Raw genomic sequence first — 14,790 nt, 5'->3', positions numbered from 1 at the left:
CTCTCCTTACCTCTTTCTTTGTGTGGTGGTTCATATTGAAGGGAGGAAGAGTGGGGGTGATGTATTGTGAGATTCCTTCCCTCAGTAAGAGCATTGAAGATGGGTCATGGCTGGGTCTTTCAGCATGACAATGACCCGAAACACACAGCCAGGGCAACTAAGATGTGGCTCTGTAAGAAGCATTGCAAGGTTCTGAAGTGGCCTAGTCAGTCTCCAGACCTGAACCCAATAGAAAATCTTTGGAGGGAGATGAAACTCAATGTTTCCCAGCGACAGTCCCGAAGCCTGAAAGATCTAGAGAAGATCTGTATGAAGGAGGGGGCCAATATCCCTGCTGCAGTGTGTGCAAACTTGGTCAAAAACTACAGGAAACGTCTGACCGCTGTAATTGTAAACAAAGGTTTCTGAACCAAATATTAAGTTCTGTTTTTCTATTGTATCAAATACTTATTTCATGCAATAAAATGCTAATTAATTATGTAAAAATGTACAATACAATGTGATTTTCTAGATTTTTTTTTCAGATTCTGTCTCTCACAGTTAAGGTGTACCTAAGATAAAAATTACAGACCTTTCCATTTTTTGTAGGTGGGAAAACTTGCAAAATCGGCATTGTGTCAAATACATATTTTCCCACTACATAGGCCAGTGAATCCATAGAATAAATGGGCAATATGTAAAAAAAAGAAAGTTCTTTTGACAATGTTTTGTCAGGTTTACGTTGCATTGTGGTTTTCTTTGATGGACAAAAAGTAGGAATAGTTGACCTCCTTTTCTTTTTGTTCCCCCCCCCCCAAGAAAAAAACAGATGAAAGACATGCACATTTTATTTCTCCATTATTCTCCATGTGAGACATATTGAAATATACAGCAATACATTTCCATATACAGTGGCTTGCAAAAGTATTCACTCCACTTGGCTTTTTACCTATTTTGTTACAGTACAACCTGTGTGTAAATATTTGTATAATCCGATTTGTCTGTAATGCAGCTGGTGAAGCGAAGTGAGAAAAATATAGACATAAATTAAATTTATGGGATAAAAAAATTTAAAAATCGGCATATGAATATGTATTCATCCCTTTTGCTAAGAAGCCCTTAAACATTTCTGGTGCAAGCAATTATCTTCATAAGTCACATGCTTGGTGAAAGGAAGTCCACCTCTGTGCAATCCGAGTGTCACATGGTCTGTCAGTATATACACTTTACCTTTTCTGAAAGGCCACTGAGGCAGTAACATCATTAAGAGAGGCCACTAACCAAACAACACCATGAAGACCAAGTAGATCTCCAAACAAGTCAGGAACAAAGTTGTTGAACAGTACAAGTCAGGTTTGGGTTATAAAAAATATCCCAATCTCTGATGATTCCCCAGAGCACCATTAAATCCATTATTATCAAATGGAAAGAACATGGTACCACAACAAACCTGCCAAGAGAGGGATGCCCACCAAAACTCTCAGTCCAGGCAAAGAGGGCACTAATCAGAGAGGAAGCACATAGACCACATGTAACCCCGAATGAGCTGCAGGGATCCCAAGCAGAGACTGGAGTATCTGTCCACACGACCACAATAAGCCATACACTCCATAGAGGTGGCCTTTATTGAAGATTGGGCAGAAACAAGCTTTTAGTTACACACAAAAATTGTAAGTCTTGTTTTGCGTTTGCCAAAAGACATGTGGGAGACTCCCCAAATGAATGGAGGAAGGTGCTGTGGTCAAATGAGACCAAAATTTAAATTTTTGGCTAACAAGGTAAACTCTATGTTTGGTGCCAAACCAACAGATCTCATCACCCCAAGAACACCATCCCCACAGTGAAACATCATGGTGGCAGCATCATGCTGTAGGGATGTTTTTCGAAAGCTTGGACAGGGGAAATGGTCCGAGTTTGGGGGAATATGAATGGTGCAAAATACAGGGATATTCTTGAGCAAAGACTATTTCAGTCTGTCAGTGATTTGAGACTGGGACTGAGGTTCACCTTTCAACAAGACAATGACCCAAATCATACTGCTAAAGCAACACTCGAGTGGTTTAAGAGGAAACTTGTAAATGTTTTGGAGTGGCCTAGTCAAAGCCCCGACCTCAATCTAATTGAGAATCTGTGATCTTACTTTGAAGATTGCTGTTCACCAGAGGAAACCATCTAACTTGAAGGAGATGGAGCAGTTTTGCCTTGAGTAATGAGCAAAAATCCCAGTGTTAAGATGTGGAAAGCTCATAAAGACTTATCCAAAGCGACTTGCAGCTTTAATTACCCACAAAAGGAGAGTCTACAAAGTACTGACTCTTTTGGGCATGCATAGTTATGCACACAGAAGTTTTCAGTTATTTTGTCCTATTTGTTGTTTGATTCACAATGAAAAGAAAACCAAATGTTCACAGTTGTAAGCATATTCTTTAAATGATCTGATGCAAACCCTCAAGAAAAAAACTGTGGAATTCCAGGTTGTGAGGTGGCAAAAAATGACAAGGGGTTGAATACTTTTGCAAGTCATTGTATCTAAAATGTATACAATTTCCTGTCTGCGACAATAAAAGCAAGTTGAGAGAATAATAAAAGTAACATGGATACAGACATAGATGGATGTAGATAGACATATGCATCGAAATTCAGATGTGTGGCACATGCTTGCATATGTTTTCATGTATATGGGTCCTATGAGGAGGTGTAACAACTGCGGTCACAGAGATCGCGACAGAGCCTGTGTGGGTGTGGTCCTGCCGACACCAGCAGAAACCTCAACTGGATGTGCGTACGCTGAAGCCAGATTCCTGCTTCAGAGGAGGACGCTGCACGGCAGAGGAGCGGAGGGATGGTGAGCATAAAGGTTTACTTTTTTCTATGCATTAAAGATCAGCGGCAGAACGGAAGACATATACTAGCATGGGGCCCAGGATAAGGGACATATTACCAGGATGGGGCCCAGGGTAAGGGACATATTACCAGGATGGGGTCCATTGTAAGGGACATATTACAAGGACGGGGCCCAGGGTAAGGAACATACACCAGGACAAGGGACATATTAGCAGGATGGGACCCAGGATAAGGGACATATACCAGGACAAGGGACATATTACCAGGATGGGATATATGTAAAATGTCAGGATGGGGCACAGAATAAAGGCTGAGGGTTATATACACCAGGATGGGCCCAAGCAGGAAAAGGGACATATTACCAGTAAGGGGGATATATCATAGAATCGTAGAGTTGGAAGGGACATCCTGGGCCATCTGGGCCAACCCCCTGTTCAAAGCAGGATTTGCTAAATCATCCCAGACAGATGTCTGTCCAGCCTGTTTGAAGACTTCTATTGAAGGAGAACTCACCACCTCTCATGGCAGTCTGTTCCACTCATTGATCACTCTTAACTGTCAAAAAGTTTTTTCTAATATCTAATCTGTGTCTCCTCCCATTCAGTTTCATCCCATTGCTTCTAGTCTTTCCTTGTGCAAATGAGAATAAAGTTGATCCTTCTACAATGTGACAGCCCTTGAGATATTTGTAGACAGCTATTAAGTCTCCTCTCAGTCTTCTCTTTTGCAAACTAAATATTCCCGAATCCTGCAACCTTTCCTCATAAGACAGGGTTTGCAGACCGGTCACCATTCTGGTCGCTCTTTTCTGAACTTGCTCCAATTTATTGATGTCTTTTTAAAATGTGGCGCCCAAAACTGGACACAGTATTCCAGATGAGGTCTGACCAAAGAGGAGTAGAGGCCAATAATGACTTCACGTGATCTAGACTGTATGCTTCTGTTAATACATCCTAGAATTGCATTTGCCTTTTTTGCTGCTGCATCACACTGTTGACTCATATTCAGTCTGTGATTTATTAGTATATCCAAGTCTTTTTCACATGTGCTGTTGCTTAGCCCTATTCCTCCCATTCTGTATATGCTTTTTTCAATTTTATTGCCCAGATGTAGTACTTTGCATTTTTCCCTGTTAAAAACCATTCTGTTAGTTGCTGCCCACAGCTCCAATTTATTGATCACTAAGCCAGTTATGAATCCATATAATATCAGGTTGAGGACCAGGATATGGTACATATTCCAGGACGGCAGTTATATATACCAGGATGGGGCCCAGGATAAGGGACATATACCAGGGTAGGGAATATACCTTTATATATTAGGTTGGGGCCAGGAGAAGGGACATATACCAGAATGGGGGATATATATAACAGGATGGGACCCAGGATAAGGGGCACATATACCCAGATGAGGCCCAGGCAGCATAAGGGACAGATATACCAGGAAGGGAAAAAAAAAATATATATATATATATATATATATATATATATATATATACATATATATGGGGGGCCCAGTCCAAATCTTGCACCAGGCCTATCAGACTCTAGTTATGCCACTGTGTCCTATGCATACGTCATATGCCTGCAGAAGTATAAATATGCACCTAGCCTAAAACTGATTGCTGGAGATCCCAGCAGCAAGACATAGGTACAGACCCATTGTCACAGACCCTTAGGCTGTGTGCACACGCTGCGGATTAGGTGCGGATTCATCCGCGCGAATTTTGTAAAATCCGCAGGTGAAACCGCAGGTCAAAAGACCTGCGGTTTTACCTGCGGATTGCTCTGCGGTTTTGCCCTGCGGTTTTTCATCTCCTCAATGGAGGAGATGGCAAACCGCAGGGGAATCCGCAGAAAGAATTGACATGTCAATTCTTTCTGCGGATTGAAAACCGCAGATAATCCGCGCGGAAAATTCCGCACCGTCTGCACTGCGGTTTTTGACTCCCATAGGGAATCATGCTACTGTACACCGCAGCAAAAACTGCTGCGGGTCCGCAGCGGCCAAAACCGCTGCAGAACCGCAGCAAAATCCGCAGCGTGTGCACACAGCCTTAGGCTAAGTGCACACGTAGTAAATTTCCCTGCTTTTTTTTTGTTGACAAAACCGCACCTCTTGGCAGAAACCGCATGTGCGGTTTTGGTGCGGTTTTGGTGCGTTTTTTTCTGAGGTTTTTCCTGCAGTTTTTTGGCAGAATTGTCTGCGGTTTTGCACTAGAAGAAATTAAATAAAGTTGGACAATACTGTACTCAAGAAAAAAAAAAGGTCATGTCATTTCCTGCTCCAACCCCCCCAGCCTCCATTTTGCTTTTACCAATAAGAATGATGACTGACAGAAATGAGCAGCAGAGTGCCCAGCGGGATGAAGATTTCAGCGTGCAGCGCCAAATGGTCCGCAGGCCGTTCAGAATCCTCATGCTGGGGTGTTTGCTGGAAATCCTGATGCAGCACAGAGAGCAGGTAATAGGGTTTGATGATGTTTGAGTTTAAATTTTTTGGGATAAGGACCGGGATTATGTTTGGGATTCCATTGTGGATAGGATTGGGGTTTGTTGGGAATAGGGTTATATGGCTGGAATTAGGATGGCTTGTGATTGGGTTAGGTTATTGATTAGTGTTTGGATAATATAGACTTAGGATTGGGTATGGGATTAGGGTTATGGTTGGGTTTTGGATTAGGGTTGTAGTTTTGTTCGGTTTGTGATTATTGTTTGGATTATGAATACATTTTGGATTGTTGTCGTTTGTGAATTCAGACTTTATATTATGTTTTTGATTACGAGTATTTATGTGATTAGGGTTATGAATCAGAAAATGGTTCACATGTCTGTTTTTTGAGTGTGCTGTCTACTAAATGTAAAATTTTATTTTAGGCTCAGCAGCAGCGCAGAAGGAGAAATCAAGGACGTAAATTTTGGGTGCACCCACTCTTAGTCGACCGAACCGACAAAGGGCATTTTAACGTTCTTTATAATGATTTGAGGAGGTAAGTTGTAAAATAACTCAAGCAGTTTTACTATGTTAAATGTCTATAAAAGTATGTAATCATTATTAACCTTTTTTTTTTTACTTTGCAGATATCCTGAAAAGTTTGTGTCCTTCTGCCGGCTTCCAATCGCCGCCTTTGATCATCTGCTTGAAATCTTGGGTCCTCATATTACATTTGCTGATACGTTCATGAGGAAGGCGATCACTGCTGAGGAAAGGCTGCTCATCACCTTGCGGTAAGTAAATAATTGTCGCTTAGAATGTCATTACGGCCCTTTCACACATCAGTGTATCCGGTAGGGGTTATTATATTGGGAACATGTAACGTAGACACTGACACAGGTAGACACACTATAATTAATGGGTCTATGTACATGTCAGCGTGTTTCTCTCCAGCTTTATTTTTACACCTGGTTGTTTGCCACAACATAGAATACTTCATAGAAGACATCAAAGGCGTTTTATAGCGGCCATACATGCTGACACGTTACAGTACATTTTTGTGTGACTTTTCTAATTTTTTTTTTTCTTTTCAGGTTTTTGGCCACAGGAGAGAGCTACACATCCCTACACCTCCAATTTAGAGTTGGTAAATCCACCATCTCTCAAATTGTGAGGTGCACATGTGCCGTCATCTGGCAGAAGTTGCAGCCCATGGTGATGCCTTCCCCAACCGAGGAGACTTGGCTGCAGGTCGCGGCAGGCTTTCAGTCTGTGGCCAATTTCCCAAACTGCATAGGTGCAGTTGATGGTAAACATGTACGAGTGCAGAAGCCACCACGATCAGGATCACGCTTCTTTAATTACAAGAAGTATTTTTCGGTGGTCCTGATGGCGGTGGCTGATGCACATTACAAATTTGTTGCCATCGATGTTGGTGCTTATGGTAGTACTGGGGATTCTCGGGTGTTGCGAACATCACATGTTGGACAGCAAATTCTTCAAGATGGCGAAACGCTCCCAGCCCCAAGACCTTTGCCGGGTTCCACACATCCAGTGCCCTTTGTGATGGTATCGGATGAGGCCTTTCCATTACCACCCTGCTGCGCCCATACCCACGAAGGGGACTGACTGCCCGGCGGAGGATTTTTAATTATCGGCTGAGTCGTGCACGAAGATATGTGGAATGCACCTTTGGGATCATGACTAGTCAGTGGAGGATCTTTCACATTGCCATCCAGTTGGATCCTGACACCATTGACACCGTGATGAAGGCATGCTGTGTACTCCACAACTATGCTCGTGAGTACAGCTCCGAGGTAGATGTGGAGTACCAGCAGCCACAATGTAATCCAGTGCGCCATGTGGGAAGACCATCCAACTCGGGTGTGCGTGTGAGAGAAACATTTACTGACTATTTTATGAGTCCACAAGGTGCCGTGCACTGGCAATACTCCTGTGCTGGTGTTGAGCAGTATGAACAGCTGTGAAAGATCCAAGAAGAAGAAGTTGAGCGGCAGCAAAGAAGGACCCGTTTTTTGGTTTTTATTTGGTGGATTGATAACAACATCGTATCGATGGGCACCGCCAGGACCACACGACCACCACTATGGATAATTAAACGTTTGTTTTTACTTTTATACCGGTGGTCTATTGATTGGACTCAGGATGTACTATTGGGGATGCTGGGACCGGCCATTGAGCCATGTTTGCCTCATCTTGAATATTGTAAAATCTTCCTCTTTGGTTAGAGCACCTATTTCAACCTGCTAAGTACCTTGGCTGGAATCAGCCATTAATACTGCCCATCCGCTTAGTTTACCATGACTGGCACTTAATTCAATTTGGTTAGTTTCTTCCATGTTGTCGGGCGTCCTGGCCTGATTCTCCACCATATATGAGTAACATTTTGGATGTACTAATATGTTATTTAAAGCTGATGTTAAAATAAAATGTTTACACCTTTGTGCACAAGTGAAATTTTTTTTGTGTTTAACTTTGTCGTAATGCATGACTAAAGTTTTTGGCTTGGTTGAACACATTTGGTGTATTTGTTGTCTGTGTATTGAGTTGCCCTTACAGATTGGAGTTATTATATAATAATCAATTAGTGGTATGATATCCTAGGCTAGAATTATAGTTTCTATGTATCCTTTTATGCCAAAAAAAATTTTTAAATTGATAATGTTATGGACCTCATTTTTAAATTTGCACTAGGTCATGTTTATTATCTAGGTACCATAGTCCCATAACAGCATCACCATAGTTTGAATCTACACAGTTGTGTTGTCAGGATGTACCCATGACACTGGCCATATGTAGCCGTAGTTTAGGCCCCTTCGAATTTAGAGAAAGAACACAAAGTAAATTTTCAAATAAAAATTTATTAGAAAAACAATAAACTTTATTACAAACATTGTGATTAATTTTTCAATGTGAAAGAGAACAGATGGCCAACAACATTTTGGCCCAACAACAAAAATGTCAGCCACAAACTTTATTTAGTTTAAATTATGGTACTGTGGGTAGTACCCATAGTTTGTTGCTGCGTCCTGAGTGTAATGATTTGGTGGGGGACCTAGCAGCTCAGTTGTGTATGGGTGACTGCCTTGAGATTGGGCATTTTGTGGTTGGCCTTGGTTTTTTTTTCTGAAAAGTCCTAACATGGACATCAAAATTTCATCATACGGCAAAATCGGTGCGGGATCATGTAACGCTGTAAGCGACATCTGTACCAGGCTTGTGAAAATGTTCTGGCGATCCGGTGGCAGGGAGCAAGCCTTGTTTGCAATTTGGAGAGCAAAAAAATCAAATTCGTCTTCCGTGCTAGACCTCTTTATCAAGGCTAGCGTCTCATTAGCGGCTTTGATTGTTTTATCCTCGTTTTTTTTTTGTTTTTTTTTGGTTGGGCTGTCCTGACACCATACCGCCAGCCCTTCCTCTAACTGTTTCCGCTACAACAATATTTTCAGCAACGGTGGAAGCCGATGCCACAGCATCTGATGACAATGGGACAGCACCAGCAACATGTTCATCAGCTGAAGAACCGGTCACAGCAGCTACATTTGAAGGTCCAGAAGCCTCTTCAGAATCTTCCTCTGCCGGAGGGTCAATATTGCCTTGAGTGCTGTTTTAGGAAAAAAAAGCATAATGTCAATATACTATATACTAATCTTGTAGAGACACATTGCAAACGCAAGACAAGCGACATGCTGTGGGGACAAAACACGTGTCCAGGGACGTAGCTCTACAACCTCCACAGTTTTTACACATAGTGGAGAGGGAAATTCATCACATCTCCTCTACTATGCTGTTCTATGTGGGCACAACAAATAAAAATAACGGTGGCGTTGTATGAAGCATTGCATACACAGCCAATTCTGTCATACCACCTACAAAGAGAGGATGGATAGCTTAAAAATACTTTTTATTTAAAAAAAAACATTTACCTATGCAGTGTCCGGCCAGTTAACAAAAATTGTAGTTCCTCATAAAAAGGGAACGAGTGTCGGGTAGGAGACGATCCACTTTTATTGCAGCTTGCCACATATTTATGGAATCTGTCCTTCACGAATCTCCATCGTTGCTTGACATCTTTCTCTAAACCAAAAAAAATAAAAACATTAATTCTAATATTTAGGTACACCTATTTTTGTAGTGTCAGCGAAGATTTGAATTACCAATTTGCAACTGTGTAGCATTATTACACGAATCCCAGTCAGGATACAGCCGGCTTAACACTTTGGTCCAGCAGTGATCCCGGTAATAGCGGTCCTTGTAGGCCTCGTCAGAAGGGTCCCATATGGCTTGAAAATCACGGACCTACAATGTAGAGATTACATTCATTAAAATACTATGTTTACCAGAAAAAGAAAAAAAAAAAAAAAAGGGAAAAGCATTTACGCCAATAAAAAATTTTTTTACCCTAACCCAACCCTACACCTAACCTCAGTGAAAATAGTAATACAAAATATGTAAAAAAAATAAATAAATAAATAAATAAAAAATGCACAAGTCAAAAAAAGCCTCTGTGAAGAACCGCAACCTGGCACGTTATTTATTCCGTGTGGATTTACACTGTCACACAGCGAGCCGTGACTGACGCCGTGCCGGCCACCTCTGTGACTGAAAGGCCAAGGCTGACAAAAGGAATAAAGTTAATTTGCTACCAGCAGCGGGGTTTTATTTTTTGGCCTCCACAATAGAAGCACGAAGGCTCTTCGGATGGGGTATGGCGGTGACAGTGAGGAGGTATGGCAGTGACGGTGAGGGGTCCCCCTATATTTTGGTGCCATAAAGGCTACGCAGACAGCTGAGGGTTAATATTTGTAGCCGTGCTATGAATATCAGCCCATAGCTGTCTGCGTAACCTTTCTGGCTCTAAAAAAAGGGGTCCCAACCCAAAAAAAAAAATTTACGTGGGGTCCCCCTATATTTTAGGGCCAGAAAGGCTACGCAGACAGCTGAGGGTTAATATTTGTAGCCGTGCTATGAATATCAGCCCACAGCTGTCTCCGTAACCTTTCTGGCTCTAAAAAAAGGGGTCCCAACCCAAAAAAATTTTTACGTGGGGTCCCCCTATATTTTAGGGCCAGAAAGGCTACGCAGACAGCTGCGAGCTGATATTCATAGCCTAGGAAGGGGCCATGGGTTTTGGCCCCCCCCCGGCTACAAATACCAGCCCGCAGCCGCCCCAGATGCGCCAATTCCGGCACTTAGCCCCTCTCTTCCCACTCCCGCACAGTGGCGGGATGTGGGGTAATGAAGGGGTTAATGTCACCTTTCATTGGTGACATTAAGCCCGGTTAATAATGGAGAGGCGTCAAGAAGACGCCGATCCATTATTAATCCAAAAAAGGTAATTTTGAAATAAAATAGACACCAAAAAAAAAAAATTTAATGAAATAAAAAAACACAAGTTTTTGACAAAAAATTCTTATTTTTCACTCAATCCAGCGACGCCCTAGTTCTCCTAGAAAAAAATTAAAAATAACAAACCAAATTTATACTCCCTGTTCCGTCGCAGTCCATAAACGAGGGTCCCACGACGATCTGCCATGGAGAACAGTCACATCCTGAGATGTGACCATCCTCCATGGCTGCAGAAACACACTGACAGGAGCTAAGCTCCTGCAGTGTGTTACTGCGCATGCGTGAGAGAGTTTACCGGAGTTCATTGACTCCGGTACTCTCCTTTACGGCAATGCTGCGTGGGAAAGGTCATTGCCGTAAAGCGAGGTCCCGGAGCACCTGAACACCGGAAAACTCCATGAAAAACGGCAGGAGCATCGCTATGTGGTGAGTATGTTTATGTTGTATGTTGTATGTCCTTTATTGTATGTGTATTGTATGTGTCATGTTTTTTTTTTTTTTTTAACCCTTTACTGAGCAATTGTGCACGGTCGCCGCAGGGACTACTCTCCCATCCTATAGCGATGGGAGCAGCAGTCCAATACAGCGACTGAGCACAATTGTGGGCCTACCGTCGCATGGGGACTGACGCACACAGACTGACGCACACAGACAAACACATACAGACGCACACAGACTGACGCACACACATACATACATGCATACATACCAAATCTATGAGACGGCCCACATCGATCCCCATGCGACGGTAGCCTTCCATGACGTTATGGTGACTTCCTTCTTCTTCCCTACACTCCGCCCACGCACTTCCTCTTCCTCCCGACATCACTTCCTTCTGCTGCGTTTTTTCACCCAATTCCGCAGCAATAACCGCAGATATTTTTATCTTTGCGGTTTTGCTGCGGAATTGCGTGACTCAATGGAAGTCAATGGGTGCAGAAACGCAGCAGAACCGCACAAACAATTGACATGCTGCGGATTGAAAACCGCAGCAAAACCGCGCGGAAAAATCCGCAGCATGTGCACATGTTTTTTTTATTTTCATAGGAAATAAAGGGTTTGTAAAACGCTGCAGAATCTGCAGCGTTTCCGCAGGCCCAAAACCGCTGCGGAAACGCAGCAGAATCCGCAAAGTGTGCACATACCCTTACATTTACAGGTAATTTTGAGCTGTAACTCAGATCTAAAACTGATGTGTCTCCATGATCTATTTGATACACTGTTTGCAAAAAGACATGGCAGTGTGAACAGCTGTGTAGATGACGAAGGGTGCGTGTTCTGTCCATAAAAGGCACAGATAGAAGGCTTACCTGAAAAATGGGCATCTGCATGACGTCTAAAGTGTGTGTGTAAGATCGGGAACTTACGTAGGAACCACAGGGACAATCTCTGTACGGTACTGCAGAATACGCTGGATAAGTAAAGTACAAAATTCACATAACTTGGCCTGCAGCTTGTCTCACCACCGCAGATGATCATTACTGGTAGCACTGACTTGTGTCTTTCACACTAGACCCAGGTTACTTTGCACTTGAGATTTAACCTGCAATAAAGTCTCCATCCAATGTGCCCTTTGTCTCTGGAGCTGTAGCCCGGCCTCTCAGCCCCGGCTCTCATTGCCCCAGTATTCTCGACTCTGCCTCAAGTTTAAGCCAACTTGACCTGTCCTCTAATCCTGACCAATCTCATCCTATGACCACACGAGGGCCTTAGTCTCGAGTGGAAAACACGGGTAATGGATTATTTTCTTATTTAAAAAAAAAAAAGGCAACAGATTAAAAATGCACAGTTTGTATTCAATAAAAATCCTAAAAGCTTCAAACAATGAAAAGTCAACTGGAATAAAGGGAAACCGATGCAGTGTTTATCCCGGGTGACTCCTGCTTACACCGTACAAGGAGTAAAATCAAGGCTGCAACCATTTTACTATGAATCACAATCTGATCCTTTTTCTGTAATTCAGATTTAAATGTTTATTATGTTTTAAAAGTTGAAGATAAAAGAAAGAAACTTAAAGTATTTGTCTGTAGTCTTAATAAAGTATCAGGTTTTGTAACAACCAGATACAAGAGAAATAAAAAAGAAAAATTGTAAATAAGGATAATAAAGATTGAGTGCCATCCATTGCAACTAGTGATGGTCGAGTATAATCATCTGCTGACTCTGGGGACTAATAGGATCTCACTTTGCTTAGTTTCTATTTTAGATTAATAAAATTAAGCCTAATGTAATATTATAGCCTTGCTCATTTCACCTGAAAAAATCTGTCTGCCTTTTCATTTTCTTTTTTTTTTTCTTCTTCTTTCCTTCTCTCTTTTTCATCTTCTTTGTTTTTAGTTTTTATCTATCCTTTTTTTCTCCCTTCCTTCCTTCCTTCATTTCTCTCTGTTAAAGGCTCAACTACTAATAAGCCAAAATGTTACCACTCTGCACATGGGCAAATATATCACTGCTTTCTTTTTCATTTGGGACCAGAAAAGACCACAGGACATGTAAAATATGATAAGATGAAAGGAACAAAATAAGGAAGGAATATTATAAAAAAAAAAACTTTATTAAAGTGAATGGCAAGTTGATACAAAGTGCAAGAGTGCCCGCACTGAGAAAAAATAACATCTAATCAAATAAAAATAACACTAGAAGCAGTTAAAAGGTCAGGGACCGCACATAAAGATGTACAGTATATATATGTAAATAGCATATACTGTATGTTGGATTAAAGGATAACAAAAGATATATATTATTAAGTATAAAATATAAATACATTACAAAATAAATCCAACAGAATGGTAATGCTGTACCATAAATCAATCATATCACACAAAATGACAACAATTATATACTGATAAATCTAAATGTAAGATGTGATATAATATATTCGGTCTATCTCCCCAGTGGATGAAAAATAGCAATAATCATGGATCCCCCATGGAGGAAAACATAACAAAGGAGGATTGACGGCAAATATCATATGTAAAAATAGCAGCCCATAACCATAAACGAAGTAGTGTAAGAGATTGATTAAATGATACCTGGTGGTAGAAGAGTGGCGGTCCCAAGTGCAGTGTGGAGCACACCCCGACGCGCGTTTCGGAACTGCGTCCTTCGTCAGTGGTCTTTTCGGTTCTTACTTTCAAATGGTTTGCCATTCAAATCTTTGGATGTAGATGCCTACACAATTTTAAGTATATGTTTGGACTTGAATTTTGTTTTTATAAGCTGTTACATCTAATCTTTGTCTTTTTTTCATTTGGACCTTGGTCTACTGCCTATTTTTGGTTCCTCTTTTATACGAGTTATTTTACTGGTAACTGATGGGCGTTCGCCAATTACTACTATATTGGATTAGTGCCGCTTTTACTTCTTTTCTCTATCTATTTAACAATCTATCATCTTTCTGTCTGTCTATATTTATTTTCATTATCTCTTCTCCTTTCTTTCTTCCTTTATCTCTAGCTTATGGTTATTTTTCCTAAAACTATTTTCCCTGGAGTTCTTATTTTACAAAATCCAAACAATTTTTGAGGAGATTTAGCACATAAAATATGCCAGAATTCTGGACACATGCCATGTACAACATTTAGTGAAAGTTCACATGTTGCGTATTTATTAATTTTCCTGGCATACAGTTCTAAAATTTTGAAATTTATCTTAAACAACCTTATTCTTATGGATAGAACCAAGTAACCTGAGTTATAGATTTTTCTGCAAAAAAAAAAAAATCTGCATTGTGGGAATTCACCCTAAGGGCTCAACACGACCTTTATTTTCAGACCGAGTGCCGTCCATGGAAAAAAAACGGATGCCAAACGGAGCAGCAGTATAACATCCATTTTTCACAGATACTTTACAATTCTGTAATGTAGGAAACTGTGTGTGGTCTTGTAAATTACTAATAGCTGCTGCTGTAAAAAATGGATCGTGCACGGATGAAAGGTTTTTAGACACCTTTTGCTCCTAGGTAGACACTTTTAGGATGAATTCTCACCCAGTAGATTTTGTTGCAGACATTTGTGCTACGGAATTCAATTTCTTTTATCTGAATGGGGTTGTTTCTCATGAATGGGACAGTTTGTAGAACTTTCATCTACAAAATCAGCAGCAAATCCACAACGGGTGGGCAACCTATTAAGCTAAGTTCACAAATTGCAAATTTGGTGTGTA

At 41.2% G+C, this 14,790-nt stretch overlaps 1 long non-coding RNA gene across 1 annotated transcript; it reads left to right on the top strand.

Annotated features, from left to right (window-relative positions):
• Positions 1-5,007: 5,007 nt before the first annotated feature.
• On the top strand, positions 5,008-6,673 carry LOC141077331 (uncharacterized). The gene is made up of 3 exons (XR_012227536.1): positions 5,008-5,812; positions 5,904-6,050; positions 6,351-6,673. It is a non-coding gene; the product is annotated as an uncharacterized lncRNA (long non-coding RNA).
• The last annotated feature ends 8,117 nt before the right edge of the window (positions 6,674-14,790 follow it).

Source organism: Dendrobates tinctorius, unplaced genomic scaffold (assembly GCF_039654945.1).
Source record: "Dendrobates tinctorius isolate UK_male_01 unplaced genomic scaffold, ASM3965494v1 ptg000434l, whole genome shotgun sequence".
Taxonomy (NCBI): domain Eukaryota; kingdom Metazoa; phylum Chordata; class Amphibia; order Anura; family Dendrobatidae; genus Dendrobates; species Dendrobates tinctorius.
The sequence above is the reverse complement of the archived record's forward strand: the minus strand, read 5'-3'. Positions and strand labels throughout refer to the sequence as shown.